The following is a 23,663-nucleotide window of genomic DNA, read 5'->3' as shown; positions in this document are numbered from 1 at the left end:
ACAACATTGTGTAATTAAGATGAAAATTTTAATAGATATTATAAGCAAATTAACAATTCTACACCATTCTTAAAACAAATTTTATAAAAGTAGCAATATGTATCATATATACATATATGTACTATAATACATGTTGCATGGTGTTTAATACATGTATGATAGATATGTGTGATGTATATCTATAATGTATAAAATAAATAAATTAATATTACTTATAAAAAAAAAAATTTTATTTTAAATTTGTTTGGCATATGACATGTGCCATACATACAAAATTATTCGAGTAATGTCAAAATCAAGATTTTTTAAGAAATATATAAATACACATACAATCAGTATGAACGTACATTTAGTGAAAATCTTATATTTATGGAAAAGTGAATTGAAAATTCCTGCAGTTAAAATTTCAACTTGAACTAGTATTTGTGGTTCAAACGTATTTAAAATTAACTTTAATCAATATCAAATAGTTATCTATAACATAATTAAAATTTATTTTTATTAAAATTATCTTAATTAATGTTATTTGAACATAAGATAATTTTATACATATTTTAAATAAATTAATTTAAAATAAAACTGGAAAATTAATTAAGTAATATAATTTTTTTTTTCTCAATTGTATTGGTATTTAGAAAATTTTAATGAAGTTGATTTATGCTGTAAATGTACATATATAAGATAGATTTAAATAAAGTAGAAAGTATGTATATATTGAAGAATTTAAAAGGGTGACTGTCTTAGTAGTAGACCGGAAACTGAGAATAAGTGTGCGATTTATTGATAATATCTAGATAAAAGGCAAGTTTTCTTGAACCAAATCCAAAATAATTGCAACACGAATTTTTCTATTAGTATATTTTATTTTTTCAATTGACCACTTAGAAGATTTTTATTAAAATTCATGTCCTTACTCTAATACCTTAGTCTAATGTATGTAAACAGTTCTACTCAATAATAGTTATGTTATTGTTAGGATAGTGCATCCCAATAATAACATCCTATTGCCTCCTTATTAAAATAGAAAATATTTATATGTCGCTGTGCTAAACTTTAAGTACACTTGTAGCTTAAATTATATTTGGAAAAATCTGTGTGAATTGAGCATTCCTGATTGTAGCTTCAAAATGGCTTTTTTTGCAGTTATTTATGAAAATGTTATTGCTATATTACCATAATCTTGCTCCTAATAACATTTTGGTAATAAAAACAGTTTTTTTTATATACTCTCGCGTTCTTCTCGTTAACTTTTAAATTAATATTTTAATTAAATATCTTGCTAATTGGTTTTATTATTTTCAATTATAGCTACGAGTAATAACATAAAATCAATTTTTAATGAGAAATTTTAAGTGTTAAAATATATTTTAATAATTAAATTTGTTATTTATTATTATTAATAAAATTAAGTATTTTAATTAATAAGTATATATAATAATTAAGTGATAAAATATGGTGTGTACATAAAGAACTATTTTAAAAAAATTTATGATTTTATTTGGTAATAAATATACTGAATTTATGATGGTACAAGTGGTACAATGCAAACAGACAGGAATATTTTATTTAGTTGTACATTAACTTGAAATATGTTTATAATAGTTAAATATAATAATTATTAAATTAAATATAAAAATATAGGTAAAATGTTAATAAATTGTAAAGTTGTAAAGTAATTTAAATTGTTTTTATGCTCGTAATTAACATTCCTAGAAATTTTAAAAGTGTTAAGTATTTAATAAATACGAGTATTACTTTATTAGCATCACACTATAAAATGTGTTTTGTTATCATACAGTTGCTACAAAATTAAATAATTTATAATTTTAAATATTTAAAATGTGTAATTTTTTACCTAAAAGAAATTGATGTTTTCAAGTTTGTGAATTTTGTTTGTATTTATGGCATGTTTGATCATGTTTTAGAAGTATGATTTTAGAAGTAATATCTACAAAACTAGTTTTCAGTTTAATTTAATGTTATTCTGTTCTAAAATCGAACCTGTATTATTAAGAAAATTCTAATAATATTAAGATGTTTAATTAAAAAAGCATGTTAAATTTATCAAACTTATTACTGTGTTCTGTTAGTGTGCTTGTATCATTAATGCTAGTTTTATACATATTAGTTCAATCATACAAACTAATTGTATGATGCATTAAATTTGTATCGAACATACAAGTGTTATCATACTTACATATTTTCTTAATTTTTATTTACTTTTCCCCAAATTACAAGTTGAGATTAAGAGCTCTTATGGTTTGAACAACACTTTTACAAAACTTTTTTTTTTACTCTGAGAAGATGATTAAAAATGCATAAACCTGAGCAATATGGAGCAGAAAATCATGATTTTTAAATTTTAAAAATATTCGTTTATTCATACTCATTTAGTTATTTGTTAAATTAATGAGTACGAATGCGGGTTTGTTTGTATATTTAGTACGTGATTGGTGTTTGTGAAAAAGTGATAATATTAAAATTTTTGATTTCAAATATTGTGTAGGTTAGGGTTAATTTAGTTTAACGTTACATTTTATGTTTTACTTGAATAATATACTACGCACTTTTTCCAATTAGGTATTTTGTTAATTTGTAATAGGTTAAGTATCTTTGCGATAAAACTGCTACTTACTAATATTAAAAACAAAAATTGTGAAAAGTAAAAATATTGTCATAATAACATTATAATATTTACATTCTTTAATTAGTTGTAAACTCAAGTAATTTTGATAATATCTTAAATTTTACAAGAGTATGTACAAGTAATTCGTTAACATATAATGTAATAAATATTTTAAGTACGCACTAAAATTATAAACTAACATTTTACGCGTTTAACAAGTGTATATATACATTATTTTATATACATATTTTTTTTTATAGCTATTTTAATAAAAAAAATAAGTAATAATAACGGAATAGTTTACTGTTTGAAAATAGTAAGGTTTCTTTTTGAATTGAATTAAACGCATTAGTTAAAAACAGGGCTGGATTTTGGTTTGTACTGCGCTATTTGTTTAAAATTAAAGTTGACAACAGCTGTCATTCAAATGACAACTGTTTTCAAATTTTTTTATAATTATTCCAAGATAAATTGTTAAATATTCACGATTATTACATTTTTAGGAGTTTAACTTACTCGAACTGTAAAGTCTTCATATTCTCTAGATAATGCCACATACAACATCATACAACGCCACAACGCATCATACAATATCATACAACGCCAAAACGGATCGTACAACAACATACAAAGGTCATGGACTATTTGACTACATATTGAGGAATCAAACCTAATTGAATTTTGGTTGTTGTCTATAATAACAAAAGCATTCTCAATTGTTATTATTTAAATTAAACTAAGTAATTGTTTTTCGATTTCTTAATTATTTATACTAAAATAATTTAAATCCTTGGTATAATTACATGGTAGTAAATATTTAAAAATTGGCACTTTCATATACCCTATAAAAGACCAAGAGCATAATCCCTACACTGATTAAAAAATAAAATATGGCAACTTAACTATACGGAAATAAAAATTTTTGCATAAGAATATACGATATACTCGTAAACACACCAACATGCAATAAATAAATATTTTAATAAAGTACATGAAATTTAATTAGGAATTTTTAATGATAAGAGCAGGTCTTGTTAAAATAAATGTGCGTAATATCAAAATTTCTTTATATGTACTCAAATTGAATATATCTAAAAATCTATGTTATAAAAAAAATGTTTATAAATTTTAAATTTATTTTTTATTTTGAAATTTATTAAATATTTTTTATGTTTTTTCAAATTAAAAAATTTACTTATGACACAGAATTTTTCTTATATTGAAACTTGCAATACAACTAACAACTAGTATGCTATATTGGTATTTTGGTTTGAATAAAGGGTGTGGGTTTAATTTCTGTTTCTAATGAGGATCTTTAAAATTTATTAATAATTTAATTTGATTTCACGATATAAAATTTTTAGTTTATTAAAAATTAACTAGGTTAAATTATTCATGTAAAATGATTATGTTTCAAATCATTGTTTCAATTTTAATGTGAAAATAGAAAAAATAAATAGTCCCAGCTTTATGATTGTGTTTCAAATGGGAGTCTCACTATTCCACTTTCAAAAATAAGACTAAATAAACTTTTTAAATTTATTCCTTTATAACTACAACCGTGTTAATTGTTTTGCAAACTCATTGGAAAAGTACAAGAAAACCGTAATACAAATATAAAAGTACTTATACTAAGATCCTAAGCACGATGCAGAAGCAAACCTTTTTTTTTTGTTTATACCAATTTTTTTAACATATGGTAACCAAACATCAAACTATGAAAACCATTTTTCTTAAAATTTATTTTTAGAAATTAAATCATCTAAAATAAAGGCAAATCCGAGTGTGTGTGTGTGTATAAGTGAAATCTGTCATTTTTAAAACTATAACTAAATAATATAGTAATTATATTTAAATTTAGAATGCTCAGAAGCAGGCACTCAAACGAATATGGGACTCTTATGAAAGACAATAAAAAAATTGAAATATCCTTAAAATATTTTTTTTTTGTTTTTCATCCTCAACTAACTATACATATATAATAAATATTTGATTTATGATCTGAACCTCAAGTCCAGTGTATAAATAAAGGTCAAATAATATATCCTTACTTTTTGTTTTTGAAGGGAGAAGGACGAGAATAAAAACGATAGCTAAATGTATGAAGTAGGGTTTTTTTCGCCAGGGTTTAAGAAAGTACTTCTTAAAGTAAATATTTAGTTAAAAGAAGGGTATTAAAAATTTACATATGTAGATATATATGTATATAAATAATGATGAGCAACAATAACATCATAATGTACACATATAGATGCATATTTCTTACTCCTACGAAAAAAATGTATTAACTAAGAAATTTCAATTTTTTGGGTTTGAAAAGAAATAAAAATTTTTGGATCTGACAATATAAAACGTGTTTAACTAAATTAAAAAGTCACCAAATTTATCATATATTATAGATATGAAAGATGGCGAACGTGTCCAATTCATATTTTGCTTGACATGTGTCAAAAATTCTCTTTTAGAATTAATATTTTCGAATGTGTTTGTGAAGGAAGAGTAAATAATTTCATGAGAATTTTAACAGCATACTAAATATCATTTTGAACGAAAGATAGTGCGAATTGTGATTATTACATTTGTACAATAAAACATCTTTCCTAATTTTTGATTTTAAAATAGAAATTGTTGGTCAAATTAATGTCTTTCTGACGTGAAATACGTAGGTATTTTTTAGTGGCATGACATTTCATTACGGCAATAATATGAACTAGAAAACAATAGGAATTGATTGCAAATATAATTTAATTGATTTACACAAAAAAAGGAAAAAAATTTTACTGACAAATAAAGTAATATAAAAACGCTGTAAATGTCATTTAGTTTTACACAGAAGTCTATTAGATTTCCATCTGCCAAAATGTTGGTTTTAATAACATGATGTCAATAGATGTGTACTAACTCTTTAATGTCACCGCCTGATAAACTATGACCAACAAAATTAATTTGAATAATCTTGTATGTCGCATTCATACAATTTCTATTTTTATGAATTGAAGTATTAAAAGTCAAATCGAATTATTTTTATTATTGAGAGAAATTTAATATTAATTTAGAAATTTACTCTTAAGTGACAAATTAACTATTTGTTTTTTATAGGTCATTTATTTTATAATCTTAAATAGAAATTAACAGCGCGCGTGTACTTTCAATTGAAATGCACTTTTACTTTGGAAAACCGCATACGATAAGACAATATTATTGACTTATGGATTAAAAATATTTTTCACATGTGTTAACGTTATAGTGTAAAAAAACGCAATAAAAATATAATAAAAATTTTAAAAAATATTATAGAAAAAAAAAAACATAAGGTAACTACTTACAAAAATAAATATCATTAAAAAGTAATATAAAAAATTTTTATGCTAACTATTTAAGCACTTATCTATCTATAATGATGGCAATGATTGTAAAAAAAATCTATTTAGGTGGGAAATTTTCATTTTATTGATTACAACTAATTTTAAGCTGTAATAAAATTATTGAGAGATTAATTAAAATTTTTGTAATTTAAAAATATTGTAAAAATCACTTAACATTAACCCATTAAAGACCACATTGTGTTCTTTCAAATTTTTTAATTGTTGACATATTTTAGCTAATAATTAGTTAAGATTTGTTGAAGCATGGTTTGGTTTTAATATTTTGGTAGATTTGATTTTATATTTTAATTGCTTTTTTTCACATTTGGAGATAATTTTCGTTACAGGAGAATGAACTCCAATGTGTTTTAAAATTAGTACTTTAAATTAAGGAAGGGAAATTTTGTTCTTAGTTTTTATATTGATAATATTGATTATACCAATTATATATCACAAAAAATATATGTATCTTTATGTGTGATATTATGTTTTATCATAAGAAATATCCCTATTATAACTTAATTAATAATTATACATAAAAATATTGAATATTTTTGTAAATTTGATACGTCTTTCATTAAAATTTTTCGATTTAATTAACTAATAACACGCCACATTGTAATTTTACCTGTTGATTATAGCAGTAACAAATATAAATTATAATCAACTATATACAAGTGCAAGAATATATTGCCTACTCAAATTACAGTACTTTGAAAGAGAGAGTGTCATTGAATTTAATCAGTCGAATTAATTTAAAATTTCATTTTTTTTTCTTTTGGGCAATTGAAATTTAATAATATTTTGTAAAGATTGTAATTTGAGAAAACTATATAATTTTTTTGCACAGCAGGACTGCAAATGACAAAATTTTTTCTCCTTTTTTGAAAAATTACATTTAAGTAAATTCGTTTATTTTCGTTTTCAGGCAACCATTAACGCACATATACATATGCAAAGTAACATCTTTTTCAAAAATCGAGTTGAGCAAAATTTCTTTGGATATGGTAAGTTTTTAAGAAAAAAATTAAAATTTTAAGCTATATACATATATATGTTCTTCATTATCCTAATCTCCCCAAGTAGAAGAATGTTATTTTGTAATTTCAGATACAGATTTAAATATTATAAATTTTGAATGAAAATTTAGTTAATTTGGTCTCAAATTTAATTTGACACCATCAACAGATATTGAAAAATTATATATATTAATTAAGCAAATATATTTTGGTCAGTTTTAGTCATATTACTTGAAATTAAGTAACATGAAAACTTAATATACAATCAGTCTACACTGTCATTCAGCTTTTTAGACTCACTGAAACGGAAATTCAATCACATCATCTAGCAGCCAAAATTTCTGTTGTGGAAAATGGCACCTGTATTTCTTATATTTCAATTTAGCCTTGTTGGAATTTCATTGAATATATATATGTAATTATAAACGAACACACTCACAAACATTTCTTATTCCATTTTATTAAAATTATAAATATAAAATAAAACTTACCGTCTATGAAGATTTGTATTTATTTTTTTACAAATTTTTTTAAATCCATAAAATTTTTGTTATTTTAAATTTAATATCATTATTAAATTATTAAATTTAATATAATATTAAAAATTATTTTTGCGTATTTATATTACAAATTGACTTAAAAAATTATATTGCCATTTTAATTCAATTAAATAAATTCTTGTTTTAATTATTTAAAAAAAAAAATTAATATTTTATTAATTAATAAATTGCCTTTAAATATTTTTATTTAAAAAAAATTTAATTTTTTAAGTACTTCACTTTTGTTATTAATTAAATTTTTTAAAATCAAATTAATTTTATTTAATTAAATTAAATAAAACATTAAAGTAAAAACATATTTAAAGTAATAATTTCGAATTTTTTCATTATTAAAATACCAATATATATGTACAAAATAATTAATTGTGTACAGTGTGTAAATTCATTAAATAAAATTCTGTTATGTTTAAACTGTTATTTACCGTTATTAAACAAATTATCTCTTTTTTTTTTTTTTTGCTTTATTATTTTCGTTTGGTTTCACTTAAGATTTTTTTGGTTAATATTTATGTGAGTTTAATGTGTGTAGAGAGAATTAAATATACATAAATTTGTAGTTAACGTACTTAAATATGTGATATGCATAAAAAATAAATATTTTTTGCTTTTATTTCAATTTAAAAAAAATTTAATATGCGGGTTAAAATAAAACGAATATGAGGCTTTAATAGTACTTAAAAAATTTAAAGTATCTATATATGTATATGTATTTAAAAAAATATAAATTTAAAATTTGGTGATGACCATCAATGCAACTTCACACTCCTATTATGTTTTTATTATCTTTATGCATAAACTATGTCTTCTATATCACTTCTTCTTTTTTTCTCTAAAATGTCAAACACTTAAAATGACACGATTATTTCACTAAATTGTGTAAAATATTTAAAAAAAATCAATTCAAAGAAACAATATCAAAATATGTAAATACTTGAAATTTTTTTGTTCGTACAAGGGGAAACTATAACTGCACTCTTATAAAATCTGTAACACATACATTTATTTGTTTTTATTCCCAAAATTATAAGTGTATACTCTTTTATTGTATTCACTCTCTGAATTTCGAATAACAACAGTTTTTCCCTATTTATTAATTTATATTATTGCTGTTCTTATAATTATCATAACACAGTAATAATCTTAGAATCACTGCACAAACAATAATTAATTTAGAGGAAAAAAAATAATGCGAACAAATTTAAATGACAGGCAAATATCACTATTTTCGATTATTTATTTCGATAATCAAATATTTTATTATAGAGAGAGGGGTTGTTGTAAAAGAGAGCTTTTGTTTGTTATATTTTATTCCAATTTGAAATTCGATTTTCTATAAATTTAATAAACCATTACAAATTTTATTAAATATAATTAATTGATCATTTAGTTTTTTTTTTTACCAATAGTTATTTTCACAAATCAAAAAGTCTAAAAAATTCAAATAATTTTTTTAATGCAATTGGTTTGAAATGCGGGTTGATATTTTCAATAATATTAAAGTTATTTTTATATTTATTGCACAAAACAAATTCAATTTTGTTTAATATTTTGGTTTTTATGGCACAGAATTTATTTAAAATTAATTTCATAAAAATTTTAAAAATTTCTGTCAAAATTTTCACAAATCTAAAATATTTTAAAATTTTGTATATTTTTTTTAATTTTCCATTTATTTTCTTGAAATTTTTCACCAGATGACGTTTTTAATTTTTCAAAAAAAAAAAAAAAAATATTTTTTTGTATTTTTTTTCCACAAAATTCTAATAATAACATTCAATTTTGTTTCATTTCAAAAAAGAGAAAGAAATTTCCTTCATACAAAAATCTTCCGCTTAAGTTTTCAAATGTGACTTTACCGTTTGCGTTTCAACGCATAACTGAAAATAACGATCAATACACAGAAAAACACCAAAACAAAAAATAAAAAACTTTTCTTCTTATGTTTTTTGTTATTGTTATTTTTTTTTATTTTATTTCCATCTTTCAATATTCTCAATACAAGCGATCAACAGTTGAATAACTACAACAAAAAAAATTTTTTTATAAAAATATCCTTAGAATTTCGAAAATGAAAAAAAATTATTATCACATTAATATTTTTAAAATGTACGAATTTTATTTTATAAAGAATAAAATAAAATATAAAATTGAATAATTAAATATTTTGAAAAAAAAGAAAAAAATTCAAAGCTACGACGCTACGCCACTGATTGTGTTCTAAGGCAGGATGTATAATAAATTTTTTTTTGATTATCTTTTAAGAAAGTGTTTCTAGGTTGGTTCCGGATAATTTCAAGATTAGCAATCCTTAAAATTGAAATTGATTTCAACCACTAATCAAATGATTGAAATTTTAAGTCAGCAATTAAGGCTCAAATTTTGTGTTTGACATTTATACAAAAAAATTTTTATAAAAAATTTAATCAAACACATTTGTTTTCATACACATTTTCAATTTGCAACTTCTAACTAGAATATTTTACGATTGATCTTGACGATGATGTGAACACTTCGCTTTATAGTTCGCTACTGGATAGCATAAAAATATTCTATAAATTTACTATACGAATTGAATAGATAAATAACGTCAAGTCAAGTGAAGAAATAAAACGAATAATCAATGAATGAATGAATTGAGTAGAAAAAATAAAATAAAAATAATAATACACGAGTTAAATTCACACATGTATGATGGATAAGTACGAAGTATGAATATGTTTGTTGATCGTCTTATATTGAAAATAGTAAAGAAAAAGGTAAAAAGCGATCGGTACGATCAGATTAACAACACTCTATAGAAAAGGGGAGTTGAGAAGGGCCAGTTTTTTTTTCATTTTTCAATTTTTTGTTTATAAATGAAAATAAAATACAAATATAAAATAAAAAATAAAATACGAAAATTCAAAAAAAAAAAAGAGCAAAATAAATTTTTGCCGGTTTGTTTTGATTCTTGAAAAGCGGCGGCACAACACAACTAGTGAATTGTAATTTGTAATTTTTTTCTCTTTTTTTATTGTTCTTTTTGTTTTTATTCGAAATTAAAAAGAATCGCAGTATGAAATCGAAAGAAAAAATTCGAAATTGTTGCGCGCGCATTTTATTTTTGTTTACGTATTTTCGAACATTCATTGGATAAAGAAAGAGAAGTAAAAGAATATTTTTTTAGTGTTGTTTTAGTTTTATTGAAAATGTTTAGAAACTTATCATGTTGCTGGAAATTTTTATATGTTGAGTTCGTTTAGCTGTTTTTTCGAATATTGTTATCGTGTAATTATTGATATTAAGAGGTTAAATTGTTGTTTATTTATTATTTTTATTAAGATAGTCTAGTTGCAAATTAAAAATCGTTCATGTTGCTAGAAGTAAGATAACAAACCCTACATAAATATTTGTAATCAGAAGCAATCAGAAAAAAGCTTCTGTTTCTTGTGATATTTGTGGGTAATTTAGAGTTAGAAGTTCAGCTCTTTCATTATAGTCTCGTCTGTCATGAAAATTTTTTTTGATGAAAATTTTATACATTGTCTGACAAACACTACTAACGGTGGATATTCTTATGTAACGGTGAGGTCTTTCAAAATCCAATATTTTTTCGGAAAGGATAAAAAAATTTTCATTAGATATAATTTTGATAATCAGTATGTTCGAAAAAATTCAGTCGAAAAGAATTTATCTTTCCAAGAATTGTCCCCTCTAGTTTGTATCTATACGTAACAATGTCCCCACTAGTTTTTATCTATATAATTACGTTAGATGGTAAACAAGTAATCATAACGGCATGATTTATATATTTTCATAGCAAAGCATGTGGATTTTTGAACAACATTCCCATCCCCATGCTTTGGATCGCGAATTATTGTGTTATATGCGAATTATTTGTAACTCATATTTATTTTTAATTCTAATTTTATACAATATAAAAATAATTTTTTGTTTTATTTTAAAAATTAAAAATAACTTTCTATGAATTAATTTTAATCCTTTTAGTTGGCTCACTTTATTCGCGTCGACGCCCTAAAATTTGTTGAATACTTGTAATATAACATGAAAAATTTTTTAGCATATAGCATGTAATTTTTTTTAATTTCATGTCTTTAAATTAAAAATTTACCACAAAAAATCCATAACAATTCAAAATGATCAAAGCAAAATTTCCACAAAAAGCTTTAAAGGAACTAATAAAAAAAAATTAATGTTGTCTTTATTGCCATCTAGAAATAGAGAAGAACCTTTATAACATAACATAATTATAGATAAATGCATATTTTATAAACGCCTGAAAATTATGTATGAACAGCAGAACTATCTAAAATAAGAGTGCCCTCTATACACAAGAAAAGGCTAGGATAAAGGAAAAACAACTTAATATAACGAAAAATGATGTTTTCAATGTCATAAAACCAGGAACCACTTTAGTTAATAAAAAAAAAAACTAAAATGTTGAATAAATAATAAATTCCCTCTTGAAAATGTTGTTCTTTTCCTTAATGTATTTACGATATTATTTACGATATCATTTACATATTATTACAATTGCATTGTTGAAATTTTGTTTTTTTTTCTCTTTAATTCCCTTATGTTGTAATTTAGTAAGAAATTTTTAAATTCTTCCATAGCAGCTCTTTATTCCTTCTTGTTAATTCTTTCATTTCCATCTGCACCATTATAGTAAGCGTGCAGTTCTATATGATTTACTTAACATCCGTTTCAAAATGAGAAATAATAATAATAAAAAGAGGAAGAAAATGTTCATATAGAGGAATAAATGTTCATATTTTTTTTTATCCACGCTTTTCATTTCGGAAGTTAATGTTTTCCCATATTTCATAAATGTTTCATTTGTTTTGTTATTTCGCTTAAGACGACTAGTTTACTTCACTAAAATTATCTGCTTTTTTTTTATTTTTTTAAGACGACGCACTAGTTCTTCTTAGTTCTTAATAATAATTACAATTTCTACACAAAATTAAGAAGAAAAGAATAGAAGAAGAAGAAATATATGATTGTAGAGTACGTCTTCAATGAATTATTACGATTCCCCATACTCATTTTGTATTATAATATTCTTAATTTCATAGTTACGTACGTTATTTTTCCTTGAGTTCGCTTTTTCGTATTCCATTTTATTATTTTTTTAAGCATATTTCTGTTGAAACTGAAATTAATTTTAGATTTAGTCAGTTCAATTGTGTATTTAATCTTCTTTTAATAGTGGTTTATGCTGAAATTTTACTACAGTCCTGAAAACGAACTAGGTAGTGATCAGAACCGATATTTTATAACTGACATTTTATTCCAATGAACCGATTTAACTGATTTATAATATCAACCTGACTACTTTTAACAGAAGCACATGTGATAGGTTCTATGAAAGAGCTAGTCTCCACCTATTTTTGTTCTTGAAGGGGCATTTCTACAGCCAAGAGGCAAGAATGGATAGGCGAACTTACAGATAAACGGATGGAAATCAGCTCGGCTTCTCTTTCTCAGATTTAATCGTGAGCAAAATTCTTTGGATTTATAATCATTCTCCATAACGAAAAAAGTGCTTTTTACAATTCATTGATTTGATGATAACATTGATTATTTCTTTTAATTCTCTTGACTGCATTTCAAGGATGCACAAATGTAATTCTTTTAATTTGTTTCATTTTTATTTGCTATTTTCCATCGTAATTAATAGCTACATACCGATATATTGCATATCTTGTAGTTTTTTTATTCTGTTACCCAAAACTATTTCTGATAGTAGGATTCAAGGATGATTTTACAATTTGTTAATCGTACCTTTAACATTGTCGTATATAAATTTGGTTCTACTTATTACAACAGTTTTTTAATTTTACAGAATTTAAGAATTTGAAGAAAAATTTAATAATCAACTCTTATAAAAGTTGCGAATATCATTTATAACCAAACTCTACACTAAAAATATTTCAACTAAAACTTTGAAGACAAAATCAAAAAGTTTCCATTATACATATCATGTTACTTTCCCCATAAAACGTTTTCCTTTCGCTTTTAATAACAAATCATCTATACAGTTAAACCATAATTTATAATATCAAATGACCAATTAGATAGAAATGGCATCCAATTATAGTTATGTTAGAATAGTGTGCGGTTTTAAGAACATGTTCAAATATTTTACTAATAAATATACGTAGAGATTTAATTAAACTAATAACATCAGTGTAATTGCAGAAGTAGTGAATTGAAGTATGAAAAAAAGGTATCATGTGTAATTATTAAGAATTATAGCCACAAAAATTTCCTCATTAAATTGATATTTTGTGGTGTAATAAGAGACAATAAATTAATGATTAGACGACAATATACATGAACATTGGCAGGTTCTACGAGTATAATGTCTTTCAAGATATGACATTGATTTTCATAACATCACAGTAACTGTCAAAAAATTTCTTAGAATAAAGTAAAATCTACTATATAACATTGATTCCATTTACGTTAATACTAATTTTTAAAAGTTTAGGATATCCAAATTGTTCTAAATACAAATCAATTGTGTCTAGATATGAAAATTATTAAAAAAATTATTAATTATGACATCTAGCCCTCCATCAGTTTACTCGGAAAATGTGAGATAATAATATTCTAAACTCAGCCATTCTGCTTCAAAACACGAGAAATTTAGCCGATATTCTAGAAATTCTTACATAATCAAAAAAAAAAAAAAACTGACAAATTTAAAGAACTAAACTAAAAACTTTAATTCCTTGGCATTTTTTCTCATGCAGTGCCAAAACGGCAACACCATTCCATTAGAAATTTATCAATTATACAATCTTCTAGTTTTATGTGAACCAAATAGAGAAGTTAACCATGAGTATTTTGTACGTTTTTAATGACTATTCAGCGATTATTCGATTAGCGATTATATCATTATTAAAAACGTAGTAAAATTACTGCAATTACATATAAAAAGTTCATATTGGCTATAGTGTCATTTCATATTAATAATTGTCATTTTTAACTTCAATAATAAATTGGATATTAATTTGAAAGGATCAAATAACCTTCAATAAGACAAGATCAACTTAAATTTCAAATTCTACTGAAAAATTAATTTTTCTTATTGTAAGTTTAAATAATTTGTTTCTAGAATGATGGAAACTTTTTCATCTCTTTAACTTTTCATCAAGAAGCGAGTTAACATTGAATACAAGACTAATTTAATGTTATAACCAGAAAACAACCAAAACAATAATTATAATTTTATTTATAGGAATTCTTGGTCTTCCTGTATTTACTGTGCGCGTACATACATATGTGTAATTATAATAATTGTATTCATATATAAATAACACACTTCATTCTTCATATTATGTTCATCTTAGAATAAAAATTATCTTATCTAGAAGATGTCTAGAATTTTTTGAAAGAGCAGACATTTAAAGAACAACCCACAACACATCGTGTGATCGCATTTTAAATAGAGAAAGAGAAAAATGAAAAAAGGAAAAAACGTTTACGCTAGAGCACATATTTTATTCATGTTCATTACGTATATGTGTACAAATGAATATATAAGCATCTGTGTATCACTAATAATAATTCCACATACTTATATTTTATATATAAAGCTGAGCGTATGTGCTTATGAGCAATGATATTTTCATATCTGACGGTATTTTATGAGCAACAAACGTTCGTACACACATTAAACAATGAACAATGTGTAATGAAGACTCCTTAGAGCCTTATTTTGTTTCTTTTTTTTTTTGCTTTAATAATAACCTGATGTAAAACAAGATACTAATGAGATATCGGAAGAGGGCGTGAGGCCAAGACGCAAGAAACAGAAACAAAAGTAAAAACAACAAATTCAATGAAAATCAAAAGTAAAAATTGAGAAAACGTAAAAAGTAAAAATAATGCATATGAATCTTTTTTTCTTTTCCTTTTCCTTTCGAACATGGGGGAAGATCAATTTCACTTGCTATTCTTGCTCCCATTATAGTATATTGTGAATGTGTATGTATACATGTACGTATTGCAGGTACATATACATGTAGATATTGTGGACTTTTAAGATTTATAATATTTACATTGAATGGCAACCTTAGAAATTTTATTTTCAACAGAGAAAAAAGTGAAATTTTATAAAGTATTTTGAGAACAAAATCATTTGAAATTTACGGTTGATCCGGAATATTTTAAGGTATTCAAATTTAAATGAATTTGTTTGTGGGATGCGATTAGCATAGAAGTAATAGGTAAGAAGTAACTCGGGAATTATAGTTAAAATTCTCGGGAAATATAGGCGGATTTCGGAAAATTCCGGAAGATTTTGGAATATATCGGGATATTTCGGTGGATATAAATATTTTGGAAATAACATTTTGAATGTCATTACCACACATTTATAGAAAAATTCATTGTCACAGCTTTATTGCAAATGTAAGGTACGAACATTTCGGAATTTTGAAAAAATCTCAAACAACGTTTTTCAAAAGTATTTAACTGACGACGTTGTCACGTTCTATTTAAAGTCGGGAGTAAAAAACTAATTAACAGCCGGGAAACAGAAGCAATGTGTAGAAGATAATTTAGATCATTCTTCAAAATAATGTGTTTTACAATGTTGTGTTGTCTCTTATACTCACTATATGCTTAACCTATGACCGGAAAGAAATTTTGTTTTCTCTGCCATCCTGTGTTAGATATTTTTCTAAGGAGATTGTAATAGATTCTATGTTAAATATTTTTATTCTTTCAATGTGTATATAGAAAAAAATTTGTAATTTTATATAAAAGCCGGAAATTAGTTTTCAATCAAATTTTTGAAAAGTGTGCGGAAAAGGGACGACGACTTTTGAAACATTTTACAAGATAATTTAAAAATCAATGATCATAATGATCTTATACTTATGTACATAAAATTTTTAAAATATTTTGAAAATGAAATTGAAAAATACTTTTATTTTCGTGGGGTGTTAAAAATATTTTCGTTTTTACATAAAATCGTGCATATGTGTGTTATTTACAAGAACGTATAAGAAGTTATTTGTATTTTAAAATTTCTAGTGCACAGCACAAATATTTTTATTACCTAATGATTTGCAATTCATTGGAGAATTTTGTTTATAGAACAGAAATTCTTTTAATTCAAGACCACCAAAATATTATTATTGAAGGAAATGTCTAGTGACATTAGAAATTTATTTGTATAATTTGTAAAGTTATTGTTCCAATAAAATATGTTACATTGAGTGTTAAATATAATTGTCAAATTCAATTTGAATTTTTTTAAAGCATTTTTAAATTTGAAGCGAAATTGATATTAGTAAAGTGGGTTTGGAAAGTAATTGAAAAATGATTTAAATAGAAAGCGTGTACTTGTGACATTATACCGTTGATATCATGCTAATTTGAAGAGAAAATTTATTGTAGTTTTAATTTGATACTTAGTAAGGAGTTCCCCTAAATTTCATTTTTTTGCTCGATCTTTGATCTGTTTATATCATTTAATGTAATTTAATGAAATTTATTTCAATATTTTGAATAACTGTACTAATAATATCATATAAATTACGGTGACATTGCCTAATATGTAGGAGGACTTCACTAGTAGAACTGATAGTGGATTTTTCGAAACTATTTAATAATAATATGATTTAATGTTTTGAAACTCCTTATCGAATATTTTGCCTAGATTCAGGAATATCAGGTTCGGTATCGTTGGTTTGAAGTGGCTTTGATCATATTTGTCAGATAAAGAATTTCAAATGCTTTTCCGCTTGTCTTTATTCGAAGTTTTCTTACTGTTTCTAGGGTTTCGCTTGGGTCTTTTTTTCATTATATCGAGTAAATATGCACTGGAATCTGTGAACGAACGTTAAATAAAATACAGTTTTGCATTTGTTAGAAAGCTTAGAAAAACGGCTTTTTCTGAGAAGCACACAATTTTGTGCCCTGAAGCATCTGTGACGGTTTCAACTTATACGTTCCTTATTAAATGCTTTTTTGAAAATTAACACTTTTATTAAACTGCTGATATTTTGATCAAATTCAAAACAGTTCATATTAAGGTTCAAATTTCGTTAACGAACTACAAGTTCATTATGATCAGAATCAAGAAATAATCAAATGAATAAAAAAATTTATATTGTTTTCATATAATAATTTGCAAAAGTATTCTAATATTTTTCAAAGTCCAGAATCTTAAGTATTTTTATTCATTTCTATTACACAATATTTTATGCATATAAAAGAGCATCTCAACATTGACAGCTAATAAAATATAAAATGTATAGTGAATAAAATTTAAAATTTTTAACCTTAAAAATATATCTATATTTATTTTTACATATGTGTGCCACTGTATTGAATAATAAAACTTAAATAAAATTATTTATTTATGTACAAAATGTATAAATGTATGTAAAGAAACGCATCTCCAACTGATATCTGCATAATAATTTTCATGATTTGAATATAAACTTGAATCAAAAATAAATTGATTTAATCTTAAAAATCTAAACTAATTTATTATAAATTATGTAAATAATAATAATGAAAGAGAAAACAAAGAGAAATAAATTCGGATCAAAACATGGGTTTGAAAAAAAGCACGTTTTGCCTTGAGCAAGTCGAATTTCCTTTAAAAGAACAATGTTCTACTTAAAGTGTCAAGTTGTATATCAGAATCGTGTGGTGCAAAAAATAATTATTACATACTTTTAGGCTGAAAATAATTAAATTTTGCTAGTTAGCTAAATTTTTGTTTTTTTTTAGAAAGTGGGATACTATTACAGTTTCAGAAAAATTTTGAGCCAAACATTGAAATTTGGCTAATTTTTTAAACAAGATGACTTTCAAGAGTGGAGACCTGAAAAAGGATTCGTTCCAATAAGATTAACTATTTCTTAATTCCTACAAACAGTTTAATAATTAAGCATCTAAAAATTATTAAAAATTTGGAAAAAACGAATAGGGAATTGCCATAACGGTAAATTTGGCAGTAATTTTGTCATTTTGACGTTTAGCTATTTTGCACGTTAGGAGGAGAAAAAGTAACTCTTAGAGTTGGAAAAGGCAAATAAAAATGTACTGCTAGAGAAACTGGGTTTTCGGAAATATTAATTTGTATTTAAAATTTCGACTTTTTATTCTCATATTCGACTTCGACAGAGTACAAGAAGTTTTGTAAACAGACAAGGTCAAACAGGCGAATGGACGGGTGCATTAAGAGGCAGAGTGTAACTAATAAGCATATTTTTTCGCAATTTTGTTAGAAATATGCTAAAAATTTAAAATAATTTTTTTTATAATAAAAATAACATATAAGTTTTCTTATATGTTTAAATTTAAGCTACTTAAAATATGATAGCTTACAATTCATATTAAATTCACAAATAATATTAGGTTTATTTTGAATAAATTTACAGACAGCTCCTCTATATATATTGTACATTATATAATTGACATTATTATGCTTGAAATCTACTATTCTATATACATAATATTCTTATAATATTAGAAAGTGTCATTTCTTGTATGAAATCTAAGTAGCTCTGATATTCATCTATTAAAGATGTGTATTCAATGATAGCTCATAAATTGTAAGTAGCTCATGCTGATTTAAAAATTAACTCTTTTTTTTCTTTTACTTTTGTTGTCATTTTTATTCATATATGTTTAATTATCATTGATGTGGATGTTGTTTTACTTCTAGTTGAAATGTGCGATTTATTCTAAAAGTAATGCATTCCTGTATCTTTTTGAAATGTTCTAGTTGTGTTTTTGTCATTTAATGAACTGGCTAACATTCATAGACCCTTTATAAGTAAATCAGATGTAATATGAATTGAAGCCTATGCCAACAACAAAATGTCTTTAATCTTTTTGCAGATTTCATATTTAATTTTGTTTTTTTTTTTTTTGTTGTTTCTTTTAAATTGAAGATCATTGAAAAATTATCGTGTAATAATTTTTTTATTAGAAAATTCGCACATTCATATGAAAAGAATATGCTATTGAAAAAAAATAGCAAATTTATATATGTGTAAGAAAAGACGGGCTGTTAAAATTAGGGTTACCATTTTGGAAAATTATGTATGTCCAAATTTTCAATAGAATTAACTTAAATTTAGTTGATGTGAAGTCCAGGACTACGAAGCCAAAGCCAAGATTCCAATTTGAATAAAAGGTAATAAAGGAACCAGAGTGGAAATGTCGAAGCCAGAATCGAAATCGAAAAGTCGAGAAGTAGGAGTCGAAAAATCTATGTCAAACGACTTGATAAATGGCAGTTGAGGTATCGAATCCAGAGTTTAATTCGGAAAGTCGAAAAGTAAAAATGGAGGAATAGATATGGAGGAGTCGAAGTTTAAACGGTGTAGTCGACAGACGCAGTTAAGAGATCTTACTCAAAGTGTGAGTTAAGGATTTAAAGTCTCACTTCAAGATTTTTCTGATTTAATTGTTTGCGGAGTTGACTCTACAGACTTGTCTTTGAATTGCTCTTTATTTCAAAATCTCTGGATTTAATATTTTTGCACTGTTGTATTTACGAAAAATTTAACTTGACAGTAATCGCTGATATGTAAGTGTTATTGCGATTTTGAAGTCAACTGAAGAATGGTAACTCTATTCTGCAACATCGATGCTGAATTTTAATATTGAAATTATCATTATAAATATTTTAAGTTCTTAGATGAGATTTTCTTTTGATCGTGATCATCGCTAAAATTTTAGCCAATACTTTTATGTAACTCTATTTTTGTTATTGTTAATTTGCTCTATGCTGTAAGCGCTATTTGCTATCTTTTGGCTTTTTTTTTTAGTTACAAAATAAAAATTTAAGTCTTTGATTTTACTTTTTCGTTTTTTTTGTTGTTTTTTTATGGTTCGTTTTCAGAATTGCGTGTTTTGCGTTCATTAATAAATTGCGTTTTTTTTGGTTCATCTTTAGATTATGTATTTTTTTTAAATGTCTTTTTTTGTCGATCATGATAATTTAAAGCTGAAAGGTCTAATAAGCGATTAGTTTACTTCATTTGCTTCGAAAGCATTTTGTTTTTATTTTATACCGACCGCATTGCATACAATAAGAGAGGTGATGTGATGACACCAAATTTCGGATGTCGAGTTTTCGGTGGAAGAACGCATTTCTCCATGGGAGTGAAGCGTAAATAAACTATTTTTAGGGAGATGTCGGTTTGTCTTTCACGGATTGATCAACTTTGGGGATGTGGCAGGCCTCTGGAGCTGTGCCTTTTTTGCGAGCTGATTTTACATTTTTGGAAAAATAAAGAGAAATAATCGACCAATTTTCTCGAAACTTAATAATTCGTTTTTAAACATTCTAATTGCTAAACCAATGAAATTATAAATTTTTTTGGAAAGATCAGGACTCGGAAACCGAACTAGGGCCATGATTTTACGTGTTTTTACGGGGATGGGTGTAGTGGGGAGGAATGTCGATGTTCCTTTTGTGTTGACCTTGTGCTGCGCGAAATTCTACTAACAGACAAATGTTTTAAAATGGTAAAAGAGTGTTAAAAACACATTTTTCTAATCTTCTGTTACACTTTCACTCAACTTGCTAATATACATTGTGGTCATGTGCTGATCACATCAGATTTTTTGTTTTTGCTTTCGTAATTCTTTTAGTTTTGATGATTGTTTAGACATTAAAGTTTTATCCCTTCGGGAGGTAAATAGCCTTTAATGATGATTATATGTGTCGCGTTTGTTGTTTTGCTAGGGCAATTTGCTATGATCTGAAAATTGGTCACTGTTTATTATAATTATTTTTTTGTTGTATTCTTATATTTTTGCAGGCAATTTAAGATTTTAAATTCCAACTACCGGCTAACTATATATAGTAAATTATATATACAATATGTAACTACGTAAGGAAAATTATTTTCAAATATTAAACTCTTTAATTAGGAATATTTTAAAAATTATTAAATAAAAAGTGAAATTATAGATATAGATAAGTAAACGAAGAAAGGTGGGCCGGTATTGCTAATTAAACAAACAAAATCATGCAAAGAAATTAATTTTAATCGTGGAAGGAGTTTTGGTCATGCTAATCATATGATTTATGTGAGACCATCTTAGAATTTTGTCGGTTTCTTTTTATAATAATGAATACAATTTTTCTTTTCTATTCCATATATTCATAGTTGGAGATTGGCTTTTAATCATGCTTTTCAAGAAATTTTCAAAATATGAAAATAATATTTGACGTGCATGAAATAAATGTCATAAATTATGCTTTTATTATATGTCAAAATTATTCAGTGTTTGTGCAGAAAACGCATCAATTCTTGTGCGTTTTAAAATTTTCTAATATTATGCGTGGCATGAACACTATGTGGCATGAATTAGTTTTGATTATAGCAAATATTTTTTATAGATTTCAGACGAAAAATAGGGTTTGTCACGTGAAATAGACATGGAAAGTTATCTATTAAAAACTGATAACGTTGTAGATAAAAACCGTTTGAAATTTTTTATTTATTAACAATAGTTCAGCCCCATAGTTTAAGTAAGTTTAACTTTACTCCCAACAATTTGAAATTATTTGATTTTCGACAACCTGGCAGCTCAATTCTTGCAAACTAAATGTTTATTGGGATGTTTTAAATTTAAAACATAAAATAAAAGTTTTGCAAATTTTGATTGATTTAACAAAATAATTTCATTATAACTTTAAAGTTATTGACCTTAACAACAAAGGATGATCATTAAAAAGTTTAAGATTGTTTTTTCTTTGATGTTTTCAAAATAAATGTTTTTTTATCTTAAAATTATTGTTATAATTTCTAAATACAAGATTTAGGCTATTAATTTGCAAATTCTGATTAATTTTTGCATGTTTTTTTTCTTCTATACTTTAAAAGCCATTAATCTCTGAACACAATAGACAAGAAGAGTTGAGATTTAACAATCAGAATCAACAAAGGAAAAAAAACCGTGAAAGTAAAAGCTGTTTTTTGTTTTTTGCTTTGCTTAAATTTTGATTGATCACGACTAAATAAACTTTTATTGATGATAGAAGATTTAAGTCTTTTAACCAATTTATCTATCTATATTGTTCCATCTATCTAAAGTATCAAAAGGTCATCATTTTGTTGTTCCGGAATTTATTTGATTTTTCTTGAACAATATTTTTGATGTGAAAATATTATTTAGTTTTTAGAACGGGATTTAGATTAAAGAATATTGTAAAAACTTCTACACTATAAAAAATAATTTGAACGGTAATGTAATGGCATATGAGTAATGGCACATTCTAGATCTAGAGTATTAATACTCGGTAATCTAACATAACTTTATTCTGTAGACTTCTTCATCTGGTTAGAATGTTTTAATTGTTTAGAGTTGATCAAAATAACAATAAATATAAATCTTTTATGAACGACGAATGAAGAGATTTATAGCACCAGCTTCAGTAATTCTTAAATTTCAACCATACAATCAATCTGTAAGGGCATCGCCATCGAATGTGTTATTTTACCATAATAAAATGTAAACGTATAGAAGCACATTTCTAATAGAAACAACATTAAGAATGAGCCAAAGAACATAAAATTTTTAATATTCTAATATTCACACTGTTTTCAGTTTTCAGTTATTATGCCATCTTCGACGTCCTTTCTTGCTTACATTTAGAAACGTTAGCTTAAGATTTACTTACACCATTTAATTAATAGTCTTTATATACTTGCATACTAATTAATATAATGACAGACAAAAATCGACCATTAGCGGTAGAGGTCTCTTTATTTTATAAATGCACTTAGACAATAGTGGCAGTAACGTCATTAAGATAATTAGCAACTGATCTATAATTTGTTTGTAAATAAAATTTAATATTACAGATTAATCATTTTATAATTTACGATAATAAAATAAATCTTCTGTAACAAAATTATTCATACCATGTAACACAGCTGAGATAAAACTTGTTTTTGAAATAAAATCTCTAATTTTTCAATTTACCATAATTTCGCTTTTAATATTTTACGTAATGTCTTAAGAGTCCTAAAAGTGTTGGCGGTACAGAAATAATTTTTCTATGTTTACAAAGTTTTTTTTTGTTAATTTTTTC

At 24.7% G+C, this 23,663-nt stretch overlaps 1 protein-coding gene across 3 annotated transcripts in view; it reads right to left on the bottom strand.

Annotated features, from left to right (window-relative positions):
• LOC129605412 (fibroblast growth factor receptor homolog 1-like) overlaps window positions 1–7,650 on the bottom strand; it is a 122,494-nt gene extending 114,844 nt beyond the window's left edge. For all 3 annotated transcript variants that reach the window (XM_055515167.1, XM_055515168.1, XM_055515169.1), the window contains exon 1: window positions 7,502–7,650. The gene's annotated coding sequence lies outside the window, so the exon portion shown is untranslated. The remainder of the gene's footprint in view (window positions 1–7,501) is intronic.
• Window positions 7,651–23,663: the final 16,013 nt, after the last annotated feature.

This window comes from Condylostylus longicornis, unplaced genomic scaffold (genome assembly GCF_029603195.1).
Source record: "Condylostylus longicornis isolate FDR11 unplaced genomic scaffold, ASM2960319v2 ptg000013l, whole genome shotgun sequence".
Lineage (NCBI taxonomy): Eukaryota > Metazoa > Arthropoda > Insecta > Diptera > Dolichopodidae > Condylostylus > Condylostylus longicornis.
Note: the sequence above shows the minus strand (reverse complement) of the source record. Positions and strands in the feature narration are given on the sequence as shown.